Raw genomic sequence first — 16,086 nt, 5'->3', positions numbered from 1 at the left:
ATTTCTGCCAAAAATAGTCCCCTTAGGATCAGAAATCAACACTGTTGCTGTTGTGTTCCTGCTTTCAACCAGACTGTACATGCCTAACAATGAGCAAAAATTGAGCATAAATACATTTAACAGAGTTAGCTTATTACAGTTTCTTGACTATATTGAAATAGCTGAGTATAAACCAGACGATAAAGTATCTAAGTAAGTTGTTTGGAAAATGTATTTACTGTATTTTTCCTTACTATCTTGTGCTAGTTTTTCCATGTCTTGTCACTGAGTGCTCACTGTGAAGGCTGCTGTACTCCTCTTACTCAGGGAAAAGGAATTTTTGCCAGAATTAGGACTTCGTGAGCAGGTTCTGTACATTATGAACCAGCACGTGGAAGGTCATTAGGAACTGGCTGAACACTGAGCACAGAGGCTGGCAGTTCTCTTTCTTTCTCCTTGTATATCCTGCCAGCACCTGATTTTATTCTGATGCATCTGAAAATCATATTTTTAATACTGCAAAACTGTTTAGATTTCTGGTGTTCATATCTCTGTCTGCACTGTTAATACCAATTTTATGGAAAACAGGTCACAGTCTGTATTAACTGACACCAGTTTAAGAAAAAAAATTGAACCAGGAAAGTTTAAATACTTGCATAAAATATTCACCTAAACTATGAATGTAAATATAGGCACAGCAGAATTAAAGGCTTTTTGTATCTTAACTAAGTTCTGAAAAGATCAGGATAGTTTTAAGTCTGGAGCAATACTAATTTTATCTTTTGGTCCTTTAATAATTCTTTTTCCATAGTTACAATTGGAATTCATAATGGCAGGGCAGATTCTAGCCACAGATAATGTTTCACAGGTTTTACTCCTATCCTAGCACAGAGTCATAACTATTGGAGTTTATTCAGTGCCAAGACATTGAATTCATGGGATATTTTACTCCTGATGTCAGTGGGGGCTGGATTCTTGCCCTTGCTCTGTGGCTGCACAGAATGGAATTGTACCCACTCTGCAGTAAAAGACAAACTTTCTGGTATCTTCAGTTAGGACAGAATTTCACACTTCAGGGGTAACTCAAAATTAATTCCCCATTAACAGCAGATCCACTTTAAGACTCATCTTGCTCCTTTCCTCACTGCAGCTGTGCACATTTGCCCCTGCACCACTGAAGTGGAAAAGATGAGAATGAGAATGTTGTAAAAAATTGGATTAACAGTACCTTAAAAAAAATCAATTTGAGTTTTTATATTTATTCCTAGTCATTTTAGCAATCCACCTTACCCTAGTGTCCACAGACACCTGTGTTCACACAACTGATGTGGATGCAAAGCACAATACAGATTTTATGAGAGCAGCAGTAGAAAAGAGCCTATTGACTTGACTTGAGCTGACTTTGCTACCAAAAGCAGTGCTCCATAGTTCGCCTAGTTTCCTAAGGTGCGTGTGATTGTATTGTCAGACATTGCCCTTTAGCTTTTGAAGCCAGTAACCAATTTGATCCGTATGTGCAAGAGGGTAGTGACCTTAAAGACAATTAACATTTTACAAGCTTTGTAAAAGAACCCCACAGTTGGCTAGAAGAGAAAGCAAAATAATTCTTTAGCAGATGGAACCCTAGGCTGAGCTACTTTCCTTGTTCCAGGTTAGCTGCAGGTCACATTCTCCTTTGTCTAGGGCAGGTGCCACGGAAGAGAGAGGAGGACCTGAGATCACTGCAGTAGGGAAGGAGATTTCAGGACCAGAAGACAGAGATTTTTACCTAACCAGACTCCATCAGTTGTGCTGTTCAGCAAAATATTTGCTGTTTCCTCATTAACAGCTACTAAACGTTCCTGACATGAGCGCAAATGAAAGATCACTAGCTCTGAGTTCTCTGGCAATGCAAATAAACTGTTTGATTTTTATTATGAGGTAAAAATAAAACCATGAAGAAATAAATAAAGAAATAACTTCCTGAACAGCTTGAAGGAAACAGGAGAAAAGGCCTCTCTTTTTTCTGCTTTCCTCTTTACCAGATACAGAGCTCCCAGTATCCTGGAGCATAACACCTATGAATAAGTGGAATCTGATAGTCCATTTTTAATTACCGCCTTTATCTGCAATTCTGCAAACCAAACAAATTAAAAAGACTAAATCTGAGCTTGCCCAGAGAAAACCTAGGTGTTCATAGGACTGAATTCACCACACTTCTCTCTGCACCGTTTCTCTTTTCTTCATTCTGACTTTTGAATCTGCCCTGATGCCCTCATCTGACACAGCAACTACATCAGGGAGAGAGAAAACAGGATAGGCTTTCACTTTTGTCTGGCAGCACAAGCTTGCATTCTGTGCTTTGGAGGTTTTCAGAGGCTCTTTATTCCATGTAATGTTCCTGGAGTGGGGAAGCGTATCTTTTGTTCTTCCTTATAAAAGGGTATTTTTATACACAAAAATATACAGTACACTGAATTACAAGAGTTTTTATGTATTGGATTGTGAGCCTTTAACACAGAAATTTCTGATGATTCTTTAATTCCGCCTCATCCAAAGCATTTAACTTCAAAACCCTTAAAGCATAGATTAATCGAAGCCCCAGAATCCATCCAACACCTCAACTAATTGTCTGACATCAAAACCAGAATAAGACTCTTAAACAGATTTCACTCCTAGCATGCTAAAGATCCAGCCTGCGTGTATGTGCTAAGCTGTATTATCTCATACATAGCCATACATATGTATGGCTTTGTACACTTGCAAGTAATTAAAATGAGGGAGACAGACACATATCTTCTCTGTAAACAGAAATAATTCTTTTATGTTTAAACATATCTCTCGTTTTAAACACAGCTTTCACGTTTTCCCCGTGAAACACTGTATGCCCAAAGTGTCGAAGCCTGTATGGGTCTTTGATTCCTTTAATATCGTTTCCATATTAGATAGCCAGATGGTGGAGGGTGATAATACTCTGTACTAATCACTTAGGAAGTCTAGAGAGTGGTGCTTTGAGATTTAGACCCACAGCTACCGCCATCACTCTTTTGATGGGAAGCTGCAGATACTATTCCAACCAATTGAATGTTTTTAAATATATCAACACTGAACAAATTGTCTAAACAGGAAAAAGACTGATAAATACCATTCAGTGCTAATGAACAGAGGGTTTTGTCTGAAGTAAGGAATTGCTTTTGCAATGGCCAGAGATCAATATGGCATATGCAAGAGTATTCATACACATCAAAAAAAAAAAAAATAAAAATATTGTTTCTTTGTAGCCATCACAAACAGGAGATGTGCATTGCTAAGTTACTTTACAAAGAAAAAAAACAGCCTAAGGAGCAGAATAATTATCTCAATGAGTTCCTTAGGGTTTGATTTTTAATTCCACACCAATCTGTTCTGCCACTTTTAAGATCTTGTAATTCCCACAGATCAGCTGAAACCATTTTTCTTACAGCAATTTCCAGTTATGTACCGGAATACTTTTTTAGTTTGTGTTTGTACCTTGAAAATACTTGGGTTTCCTTTCTGAACAACGCACTGTTAATCTGTGGGCGCACTTTATAGGTATGAAATGTCAGATATGCCCACTTCTCATGTCACAGATTTTTTCATATGCTTTACTGCTCTGATTTCTACATAGGAAGGGAAAATATTTCTCTGTGAATTTTACTTTTATTGCTAAGCCTTTCATAAAACCCCACACTGCAGGCTCCACTCCACGCTGGCAAGCAGAGGCTCTGGAGAAGGAGACTGAGGCAGCACTAATCAGCACTCAAATATGATAAGCAAGCAGACTAAGCATGTAAACAAGTCCTGTGCTGAGTGCTTTGTTTTGGTAGCACCAATTGTCATTTCAGTAGAGGAACAAACAAGTCACTTCAGACTATCTGAATTGTAGAACAATTTAAATAGTAAATCTAATTGTAGAACACTTTAAATAGTAAAGATAAAACACAAAGTAAAGTGAAAAGCTCTCTAAGGCAGTGCTCAGAACTGGGTTGCTCTAGCAAGAATTCTCAAACAGCAGCAATGCTTTCCTCCATCCTTAGGGTAAAATGAGCATCTTCATTGTCCTAATATTTGTACAGTATTGTACTAATGTTGCAAAGATGGTGGACTTCATAGAATCTACCTATTCAGCATTATTTTCTCAGCACTACTGAACACATATTTGCTCAGCATTTCTGAAAATCAGGCTGTTTAACACCTGAGAACAGAAAATTAAAGTCATTACTTAAAAAATAACCATGTATCAGATACAAGTCCAGAGGAGGGCCACGAGGATGATCAGGGGACTGGAGCACCTCCTGTATGAAGACAGGCTGAGGAAGTTGGGGCTGTTCAGCCTGGAGAAGAGAAGGCTGCGTGGAGACCTCATAGCAGCCTTCCAGTATCTGAAGTGAGGCTATAGGGATGCTGGGGAGGGACTCTTCATTAGGGACTGTAGTGACAGGACAAGGGGTAATGGGTTAAAACTTAAACAGGGGAAGTTTAGATTGGATATAAGGAAGAAGTTCTTTAGCGTAAGGTTGGTGAGGCACTGGAATGGGTTGCCCAGAGAAGTTGTGAATGCTCCATCCCTGGTGATGTTCAAGGCCAGCTTGGACAGAGCCTTGGGTGGCATGGTTTAGTGTGAGGTGTCCCTGCCCATGGCAGGGGGGTTGGAACTAGATGATCTTAAGGTCCTTTCCAACCCTAACTATTCTATGATTCTGTGATTCTGAATTCAATGTGTATTTTCCTCTTACTATGCTTAGTAAAAATATATTGTTCTGAATGCCACTATTAAATTGCTAAATTTAATTATTTTTTTCCTGCTCTCCTAAATCCCTTACTCTGTATTATAATACGTATCATTGTAGATTCATTAGTTACATTACCATGCAATGTGGTACTTCATGATGCTGCCCAGTCAGCCTGAAGCCAAAAAGCAAGATCTGAACCTTGAATGACTTTGTGGAGTTATTCTTAATACACACTAATATATTTAAAAAAAATCCCACTGGATCATAAATTGTATAAAACCATCACTCAAGACATAATTACTGTTACAGCACGCAATTGTGAAATATATGTGAGAAATAAACAAAGCATTAAGGAATGTCTTTAAAATTAGGATGGTGCCGGCACATGGGATAGGAAGAACATGTAAACAAGTGGTGGAAAAGAACAGATGGGTGCTGTTTAGACACACAGGCAACTTGCCCAAGGGAAGTTTGGATTACTGAACTAACATGGCAAAGATACATAGTCTGTTCACATTTAAATCATAAGAGGTTTTGTGCATCTTGTGTGAAGACTGTTCCTGCTCCAGGAACTCCAATTTGTTTGAGTATGCCACAGTCATAGCCAATTTACAGTTCCGTTTGCTTAGAAATTCCTCAAAAATGCTGGTAAATGCTGCATCTAGTACAAAGTTCAAGAGATGCAAGTTACAGAAGCCTCTCCAAGATGCTTCCAAGTCAAGAGAAAAAAGTGCTTCAATAAGGCTAATAACTTCAGTAGGTGTTACCGGTTTGCTTCCATAGATACAGCACCCCTGTGGTAAACCTTTACAGTTTTCAGAGAGTGCAGAATACAGTTCAGTGCTGTCATTACTGTATGCAGGAGGTCCTGCATATACTTTTAATTTTTGTGGACAGCTTCCCAAGACAGTTGTGCATCATAAAAATCCCAAAACAACGGATGGAACAGGAAAGGGAGAACAGAGAGAGGTAACATCTCCAGACACTCTGATGGAAGTAGTGGAGAAATTGACAGACCACAAAACTCATCTGAGTTAACTTTCCTGCCTTCACATTAGTTATGATCCCAGTAAAAAAGTAAAATAGACCAAGAAGGAAACTTAAAATTTAATCTACATTAGAAGAGAAGAAGGACATATTTTTTGAGTTCTATTTTAAGTCTTTTCATAAAAAAATGGTACATAAAGTGTAGCAAGCCACAAGAGTACCTATTATATAGGAATAGAAGCAATTTGTTCATAGTGAAATTAGGGTTAGAGCTGAAGACTGTACAGCAGTAGTCAATAGTTGTCACAAAAATTACTCTTCTGTATGACTCAGGCTTGCATCTTCTCACCGGCATCAAAATCTTTCATAGAATCATAGAATCATTAGGGCCGGAAAGGACCTTAAGATCATCTAGTTCCAACCCCCCTGCCATGGGCAGGGACACCTTACGCTAAATCATATCACCCAAGGCCTCGTCCAACCTGGCCTTGAACACTGCCAGGGATGGAGCACTCACAACCTCCCTGGGCAACCCATTCCAGTGCCTCACCACCCTAACAGGAAAGAACTTCTTCCTTATATCTAACCTAAACTTCCCCTGTTTAAGTTTTAACCCATTACCCCTTGTCCTGTCACTACAGTCTCTAATGAAGAGTCCCTCCCCAGCATCCCTATAGTCCCCCTTCAGATACTGGAAGGCTGCTATGAGGTCTCCACGCAGCCTTCCCTTCTCCAGGCTGAACAGCCCCAACTTCCTCAGCCTGTCTTCATACGGGAGGTGCTCCAGTCCCCTGACCATCCTCGTGGCCCTCCTCTGGACTTGTTCCAACAGTTCCATGTCCTTTTTATGTGGAGGACACCAGAACTGCACACAATACTCCAAGTGAGGTCTCACAAGGGCAGAGTAGAGGGTCAGGATCACCTCCTTTGACCTGCTGGTCACGCTCCTTTTGATGCAGCCCAGGATACAGTTGGCTTTCTGGGCTGCAAGCGCACACTGAAGCCGGCTCATGTTCATTTTCTCATCAACCAACACCCCCAAGTCCTTCTCTGCAGGGCTGCTCTGAATCTCCTCTCTGCCCAACCTGTAGCTGTGGCTGGGATGGCTCCGCCCCAGGTGTAGGACCTTGCACTTGTCATGGTTAAACTTCATGAGGTTGGCATCAGCCCACCTCACAAGTGTGTCAAGGTCCCTCTGGATGACATTCCTTCCCTCCAGCGTATCAACCGAACCACACAGCTTGGTGTCATCGGCAAACTTGCTGAGAGCGTACTCAATCCCACTGTCCATGTCAGCGATGAAGATGTTAAACAAGACCGGTCCCAACACCGATCCCTGAGGGACAGCACTCGTTACTGGTCTCCAGCTGGACATTGAGCCATTGACCACAACTCTTTGTGTGCGGCCATCCAGCCAGTTCTTTGTCCTGAGTGCTCCCCCTATCAAATTGATGTCTCTCCAATTTAGAGACAAGGATGTCGTGTGGGACAGTGTCGAACGCTTTACACAAGTCCAGGTAGATGACATCAACTGCTCTACCCCTGTCTATCAGTTCAGTAGCCCCATCATAGAAGGCCACCAGATTGGTCAGGCAGGATTTCCCCTTAGTGAAGCCATGCTGGCTGTCACCAAGCACCTTGTTGTTTTTCATGTGCCTTAGCATGCCATCCAGGAGAATCTGCTCCAAGATTTTGGCAGGCACAGAGGTGAGACTGACTGGTCTGTAATTCCCCAGGTCATCCATTTTCCCCTTCTTGAAAATGGGGGTTATATTTCCCTTTTTCCAGTCATTGGGAACTTCACCTGACTTCCATGATTTTTCAAATATGATGGCCAGCGGCTTCGCAACTTCATTTGCCAGCTCCTTCAGGACACGTGGATGGATTTCATCAGGTCCCATGGACTTGTGCACGTTCAGATTTTTAAGATGGTCTCGAACCAGTTCCTCTCCTACAGTGGGTGCAAGGTCTTCATTCTCACAGTCCCTGCATCTGCCTTCCAAGACCTGGGTGGTTTGGTCAGAGCATTTGCCAGTGATGACTGAGGCAAAGAAGTCATTCAGAACCTCAGCCTTCTCCAAATCCTGTGTAGCCAATTCTCCCGAGAGCTTCCTGAGGGGCCTACATTGTCCCTAGTCTGTTTTTTATTTGCTATGTATCTGCAGAATCCCTTCCTGTTATCTTTAATACCTCTAGCTAAGTTTAATTCTAACTGAGCCTTAGCTTTCCTAACCTGGTCCCTAGCTTCCCAGACAACATCCCTGTACTCTTCCCATGCCACCTGTCCTTGCTTCCACTTATTATAAGCCTCTTTTTTCAACTGAATTTTCCTCAGGAGCTCCTTATCCATCCAAGGAGGTCTCCTGGCCCTCCTGCTGCACTTCCTTCTGGTTGGGATGCAACACTCCTGAGCTTGCAGCAGGTGATCCTTCAATATCAACCAACAGTCTTGGGCCCCCCTGCCCTCTAGGGCTGTATCCCATGGAACCTTCCGAAGTGGGTTCCTGAAGAGGCCAAAGTCTGCTCTTTTGAAGTGCAGGGCAGTGATCTTGCTGCACGCTCTTCTCACTGTTCTGAGGATCTCAAATTTGAGCATCTCATGATCGCTGCATCCAAGGCTGCCCTGGAGAGTCACATTTCCAACGAGCCCTTCCCTGTTGGTGAGCACGAGGTCAAGCATGGCACCTCTCCTTGTCGGCTCCTCTGTTACTTGCAGAAGGAAGTTGTCTTCCACACAATCGAGGAACCTCCTGGATTGCTTGTGCCGGGCCGTACCGTCCTTCCAACAGATGTCAGGGTGGTTGAAGTCAGCCATGAGAACAAGGGCCTGCGAGCGTGAGGCTTTTCCTACCTGTCTATGGAGTGCTTCATCCGCAGGTTCTCCTTGATCAGACGGTCTGTAACAGATCCCCACAGTAATGTCTCCCATAGCTATATTCCCTTTAACCCTGACCCACAAACTCTCTGTTGACTGCTCACCTGTCCCCAGACAGAGTTCCATACTCTCCAGCCTATCCCTAACATAAAGGGCAACTTTCTCTCCCCACCTGCCAGGTCTGTCTTTCCTAAAGAGCCTGTAACCTTCCATTCCAACACTCCAGTCATAGGAGCCACCCCACCATGTTTCTGTGATGCCTATTTCCTACCCCTTGTGCCTGTCACATTTTGTCACTCAGCTGAAGCTTTAACAGAAAGCAGGGATTTAATACAGGGCCTTGCAACAAGTCAAACAGGGAAAGGAAGAGAGGGAAAAGGCTGCAGATGAGATAGGTGATGTTGAGCGAGGTGCAAGTTTTAAAAGGAGAGGTGTTTCATATTGGGTGCCCTGGCTGAGCCCTGAGGGAATGGATGGACATGACTATCCCCAGCAACTCCAGCTATAATATTTTCTCTTCTTAAAGAAAGAGAACTTAAGAGGATTTGCAATGCAAGCATTAGCGAGGCATGCAGAACTGTTTGTGTGTTTCTCCATGTGCTGTTAGCAGACTCTTAGGAGGCATTTGGTTACCTTTTCTCCCTGCACAGTCACCCCCCTGTCCTTCCACAGAACCCCAAATCTCCTCTCTGGGTCTTGCACTTTGCACCACGCTGCTTGGCTCCAGCCCTTTGTATCGACCAAGAGAAAATGGTTCAGTGCTGTTATCCTTCTGTAGTGCCTGTGGGGATATATTTCCATTTGCGATGGTGGCTTCCCATGGCAGCTATGCACAGTGAGACTGTGGACCAAAGTAGTGGAAGGGGGAGGAAAGGGGCCAACACCATCCTGGGTGCCAGGCGCCTTTCACGTTAGACCAGAAGAAGCATGGGGAGCTTGGCAGAGGTCTCTCCTGGTCCTCCTGATCTCACCTACAGCAACTTGCCCTCTGGCTCACCATGAAAAGTGGAGGAAAAGAGACAATGATGGTGATGGGTAGGGAAGAGAGCCAACAAATACTATGATTAAAGGAACTCAGTGGGTCCTGTAAATTGCTGCTCCTTTTGAATTAGTCAGGGCCACTTTTCAACAGAGCCATGCTTGGCAGAAAACTACAAATAGACCTCACAAAACCAGGGTGACTGATGCCTGCAGGAGCAGAGAGGCTAAGACCTTCAGGCTTCCTGTAGGATAGAAGCTTACTGATTTTATTTGAGAGAGGGAGAATGAATAATGCTGCTAGGCTGGAAGCCGAGCCACTAGAAAAGAGTTGTGGAGTAAAGGGGGAATCCAGGCGAAGTCCCTGATCACCACCACCTCCAAATGACAGATTTGTGAGAGGCTGCCATTGTGCGAAGGAAAAGCTGAAGGTGCGGAGAGATATTTAACCTCCCTTTGCAAGGCTGTGAAAAACTGGCTATAAAGTATACATGCAGTATAGAACTCTATTGTAAAATAAGCATAACATTATTTATACCTATTTTTTTATATACTTTTTTTTTATTTATACTTGTAGTAAACAAGGTTGAAGGTATATGAAATTACAGACCAATGCTTGCCATGAGTTAAATTGCATAGGGTCTGCAAACACTATATGATACAGCAGAACATCACTAATCCACAATAATGCAGGGAAGCCCCAGTGCAGATTAGCGGGGTTTGTGGATTACGGACTGTGAGGGCATTTGAGGAGAAGTCAGCCATGCCTTACTCCAGGCTCCTCTTCCCTCTCAGTAGTGCAGTGAGTCAGTGGAAGGGGCTGTAAAGGGCACCACTGTTCTGCTCACCTCCAAAGGACATAACAAGCAACACTGATGTTGCTGTCATTTCTTTTTCAAAAGCCGTCAGAGGCCAACTCCAGAGAAATGCACTCCTAGTCTCCCCTGAATCACACACTTGGCACACACCTGCTGTGCAGACACAGTAAATCAATTTAAAGTGAACTTACTTTGTGCATATGGAATTGGCAACGAACTCTAACCTGCTCTGGGCACAACTCCCATGAGTATGTGTTACTGTGTGTGTGCAAGTCAGATCTTGAATGCAAAAGTTAGTTACCCAGAGTTTCTGGGCAAAACACTAGTGATGCAAACAAATACACTGTGTTACTGCTAGTCTCTGATTTTATATATATATGTATATATATATATATATATAAAATAGCTATTTCCACTCACCCAGAGGACAACATAACTGCTAATTCACATTAATCTAAAACTGCAGACAGGATAACCATGTTTCTCACTAATGATACAGTTAGCCACATAAATTTGTAATAGTGGGGGATGTTTTTATTTGTATGAAACTGAAATACTACTAGATATCATATGAATAACAATCAAAGTTAGTATCATGACAAATATCAGTAACCATTTTGATTAAAGATTTTATGGATACATGCAATAATAAAAAATTGGAAATTGAATAACTAGGCCCTATATTCATTGTAATTTCTTCCTTTCAAGAAGCAAAATGAATAATACATATTGAAAAAAAGAAGAGTGTGAAGCTTTTGGCTCTGGGTCAGGCAAATTTTAAATTACCTGAAAATCAGGATATTAATTATTTTTGATACAAGACATCACAGATGTCTTGGGAATGTCATGGCTATACATGGTATGCTTTTTTTTTTATGCTAAGAAATGACATGAGGCAAACATTTGAGATAGATGATTTTGAAGAAATTAGCTCTTTGTGATGCACATTTTCCCCTCAGCACTCTGTAGGTCTAAACTGTAAGTCTGTGCATTTTGAGTTTATTGACCTTTTGGAATACAGTACTTGAATACTGGTAAGAGATTTCTTTGAAAATCAATGCCAGTTGTGAAGCTGCTTGTTACCCACTATTTGTTCTTGAGTGTGATTAATAATAAAACATCACATAATTGAAATTGTAAACTGTAATTGATTAAAAATGAAATACTCATTCCATTCTTCCTGGGAGAAGCAAAATGTAGAAGAGGTGGATGTTTTATCTGGATCTCTCTCAGATATATATATTAATATAGTTCATCACAGACCATAAAAACTTGCAAAAGTCAATCCTGACCTTTCCATGAGAAAACACTGTGTAAGAACAAACCACCAAGTTCATTTGCTTCTTCATCTTATTTTTGTCTAAGCTCTGAAGAGTTGTTTCACACTACTGGCCATATTTCAACGTAAAACATACAGGATAAATTTCAGGTCCCATTACTGTCAAGAGAGGTTGGTTTTTAGTGATGCAGTGAAGCCAGGATTTGCCCTTTGTTTCTCCTACCACCACTGAAGTCAGTGGACTTTCTACTTGAATAGTGAGAATTAGAAACATCAACATAAGTAACAATTTTGCTTTAAAATACATTTTTCTGACACATTTTCTAACAACGGTGCACATGGTCTTTTCTCAAGGAATTTGCTATGAAGGTATCAGCCTAACAGGCTGCATGGGAAATCTCCTGTGGGCAAACCTAGTTTCTACCTCTGCAAACAGACAAAAGGTATGAACTATGTACCTAAAGGTCTGCAGGACTGAGGTCTTAGCAACCTTGGGACAATCAATACAAACATAAAAACCCAGTTATAGGGTAACTTGTCAATAGCCACGTCCCCTGAATCAGCCATGGTTGCAATATAGATGGGGCTCCACAAGCTATTCAAAGAAAACATTGCAAAAGCTGCTTGCCATTTAATGATTGCATTAACAGCATTATCTACCACCTAATCGATGCTGTGATTGACAACTCTGCAAATCAGATTAGCTTTCAGTCTGTGTATGATAGTAGTGTGGCCAGGAACGGAAAATTGCATGGGCCCCAATTTATGGCAGATGAACAACGGTCAAAGGTATCAAACAGAAAATCACTGATATTGCAGATTACTTGTAACAACTAAACCCCAGAATGTATTAAAATCACCCGTGTGATTTTATTCTCATCTTGCATCACATCACACCAATGCTGCTCGCATACAGTGAGGGGAAGTTCCCACCCAATGACATCATAGTTTGTCTCTGGCTACAGCAAACTACATATTTTTAAAGAGGTCCTGTTTGTTCCGTAACTGAACTTTTCACCTTTTGATTATGTTTTGTTGGGGGAGAAGGGGGGTTAAATGGAAGAAGCCTGCTAGTAAATTTACTTAAACTTGGCGTTCACAGGCTCAGACTTGGGTGGGCTGCATTCCCTTCTCCGGTTACACCCTACCTGAAATCCTTGTATGTTAAATCACTTGACTTAGTTCAGCCTTAATGACTGGGTCATACCCTGGGAAGCAAGTCCAGAGATACTGGAAATGTGTGCTTACAAAACACACTAATTGTAGAAAAGTATGTGGATAAACTAAGAGAGGAATACTGGGACTGCACTGAGAAAAAAACTCAGCTACTTGGAAGAAAAAAATCTCTCTTAGTTGTGATGAAGTGTCACAAAATACACATGACATGCTGCATGTCCAGTGACATATTTTTATGAATAAACCCCTTGCTAATCAGGAAACTTTATTTTCACATACTAACACCAACCTGAATATTCTGTTCTGCTTCAGCTGCTGCAAATACGTTCCCTATTAATTATATTTTCTTTGCTCTGTGAAAGGCTTACGCAGTTGTGGGAACACAGTCACATCATTAGGAGGAGCTGGGTTGTCACACAAGTACTGGTATGAGAGAAAGATATTCTGTAAATACCTGGTTCTTTGTAGCAGTGGACCAAGCTATTGATAAGCTTGAACTATTACAGAAGTTTTATGTCACAATCAAGTGAAATGGATTTATTATTACAGTTACAGGCACACAACTTTTGTGTTTTCCATAGCAGCAATCTCCAAGATGGGATCAGCAGGCAATTTTCTAATGGTCTGTAGATGATATGGTACATAGTGCTGCTTGCTTCTTTCCAGATACTCAGAGGAGTAGCCAGGAAAAAAAAAAAAGTCAGGGATCTTATTTAAGAACTTGGAATGGCACAGATATAAGTATCTTAACTACCTTTTGTATCCTTATATGCAGTGTCCTCACAAAGAAAGTGAAGGCTGGAACCTAAATATTTTCTTAACATTATTTTTCCATTGGAGCATTTGCTGTGGTTATCCCTGTTCCACAAATGAAACAGGAGGTGACACACACCACACACACCTGTGCCCCTCACGATGGCCTCAGAAAACTTGCTTTAGAGGATCCTCAGCACATATCCCAAAGAGAAGCAGTGGATGCTGGATATGTTTTTTATTTTGAAAAAGTTTTAGCTTTCAGGAATACGGTTGGATATGGTATCAAATCTATGGGTTTTTTCTCTTTACTGGAACTGTGAGGAGAAGAAATGTGTAACTACCATGGGTGGTGGTTGGTTTTGGTGGTTGTTTTTGAGGGGTGTTGCTGATTTGATTTTGCGCCTATGTTGTGAACTCCTGTTATTAACTTTTTGCCATTGGAAAGTTTCAAAGCTTAGCAGGAAAATAAAGTCAGCAAGTGGTAGAAATTTGAAACATTTTATAAAGCAATAGGGGAAGTATAGAAATATTCTGTTCAAAGATCCTGAAGGAATTTAACTTCATCCCTTTACAAGTATTCTGGTACATATTCTGGTTTGTCTTTGTCAGAGCAGTGAGGCCAAGACTCCCATGCGGAGTCGTGAGGTTAATAACTAACCAATTAATAACCAATAATTAACCAATATCATCTTTCCTCATTGTGTGTTCTGTCACATTGCAGTACGTTCTTTCCAAAGCATTCTTGGTGAATGGTTTGGCTTCCTACCATAGGCCACTGTGATACAAGACCTTCTTTAAAGAATAATGGTGAGTCTGTTCCTATGAGGTGTTAAGTGATTTATACTGAGTTATAATCAGACTCAGCTTCTTTGAACTTTGCTAAGTGGTAAGGTTACCCACAGCTTGGTTTCAAGTTTTTTAGCTGGATGATTCTAGCAATATGTATGATAGATACCATGCTGGTGACATAAACACCCATTTTGCCATCAAGGGTAATGCGACCAAAGTGGGACCTTAGCCTATCTGGCACAGCTTTCATGGGACTCCAAAATAAGTAAGAAACATCCCTCCCAGCCTACATTTTTTCCAAGATTCTATTTATCAGCTGCATGAAAATGCCTTTCAAATGTGATAGTCCTCCATAGCCCTCTCTCACACAACCCCATCTGCTCACTCTGAAATTGCAAACTGAAAGTCAAAACAAGAAAATCTTTAACCCCAGGAGGAAAACAGATCAGTGTGATCAGTGCAGTCCACAGGCTTTTGGTAACAACAATTCTTCAAGGAGTAGAGATTAGAGATTATATAGGCACACAGAAACCTTGTGTTCCTGCAACAGCACCTATGCACATCCCTGCACTAAGAACATGTGGGTTCTGTCCTTTAATTATCTTAATGGGACAGCAATAAGATGTGCCTCTGCAAGTTAGAGGATGACACTACTATTATTATTAATGCACATGTATCCACTTTATCTAATCCTTTCCACACTATCTTAGAGAGACAGCATTTTCTTCCAGTTCTCTCTTTTATATTCAGCTTCTTTCTTTTACACTGTACGACTGAGACAGCTGCTTTGGCCTCTTTACTAGGTGTTCATTCTCTCATCCCAAATGCTTTTTACTTTATGACCTTACACCTAAAAGACGTAGCTAGTGTATATGTGCCAAATTTATCCATCACAGCTTTTGATTTGATGAAGACAAACTCTCTCCTACCAGAGTCTTGAAGCTTTCATCAGTACTTAAATAAATTAGAATCAGAAACATTTTAGAGTTGTTAACAGATTGTATATGAATTGAGAATTATCAGCTTTGCAATTGAAATATCAGAGACCCATCAATCATGTTTTCACTAAGTTACTAAAAAAACGCATCCTTTGCTTTTCTTAAGATTATTTTTTCCTTGGAGTCTCTCCTGGTTGGTATGGTGCAGCTGTGAAGTATGCAAATTATTTTCTTTCATAATGACTTTCATTCTCTAATTTATTACCACACAATAATGTTTCAACTACATTTCTTTTGCCTTAACTGACTTCAAGCCCTGGCTGGTCTGCCAGGTTGGATCTTTCCGTCTGTTGTGGATGTTTGCTCTACAAACAAAATCTAGGTCTTCAGCAACACTTCCCACTTACCCATGCCAATATTTGTTATCCGCTTCACTACCCAGTCGGTAGCAATGCCAAGCAGCAACATCAAGAGAATACAGGCTTTTCACTTCAGCAGTCACTTTGAACTACTGGTTGTTTTTTGCTGTTCAGGGGAATTTATGTTATGGCATTGATTTTGATACTTAACAACACTACAGAATCAAACAAATCTAAAGATAAAAGACAAATACCACCCAATTTTATGACCAACACGGTGTACTTTCCATGCAATTCTCTCCCTCCCATCTCCAGCTGAATAGAGTTTAAATTCATTGCGTTTACCTTACACCTCATACTGCTCATATTCTGTGGGGTTTTGTTGTTATTTTGTGTTTTGCCATTAACACTCCTAACTC

Source organism: Pezoporus occidentalis, unplaced genomic scaffold, assembly GCF_034315485.1.
Source record: "Pezoporus occidentalis ecotype Australia unplaced genomic scaffold, CSIRO_AGI_Poc_V1 ctg61, whole genome shotgun sequence".
NCBI classification, from domain to species: domain Eukaryota; kingdom Metazoa; phylum Chordata; class Aves; order Psittaciformes; family Psittacidae; genus Pezoporus; species Pezoporus occidentalis.
This window is presented reverse-complemented; position numbering follows the sequence as displayed.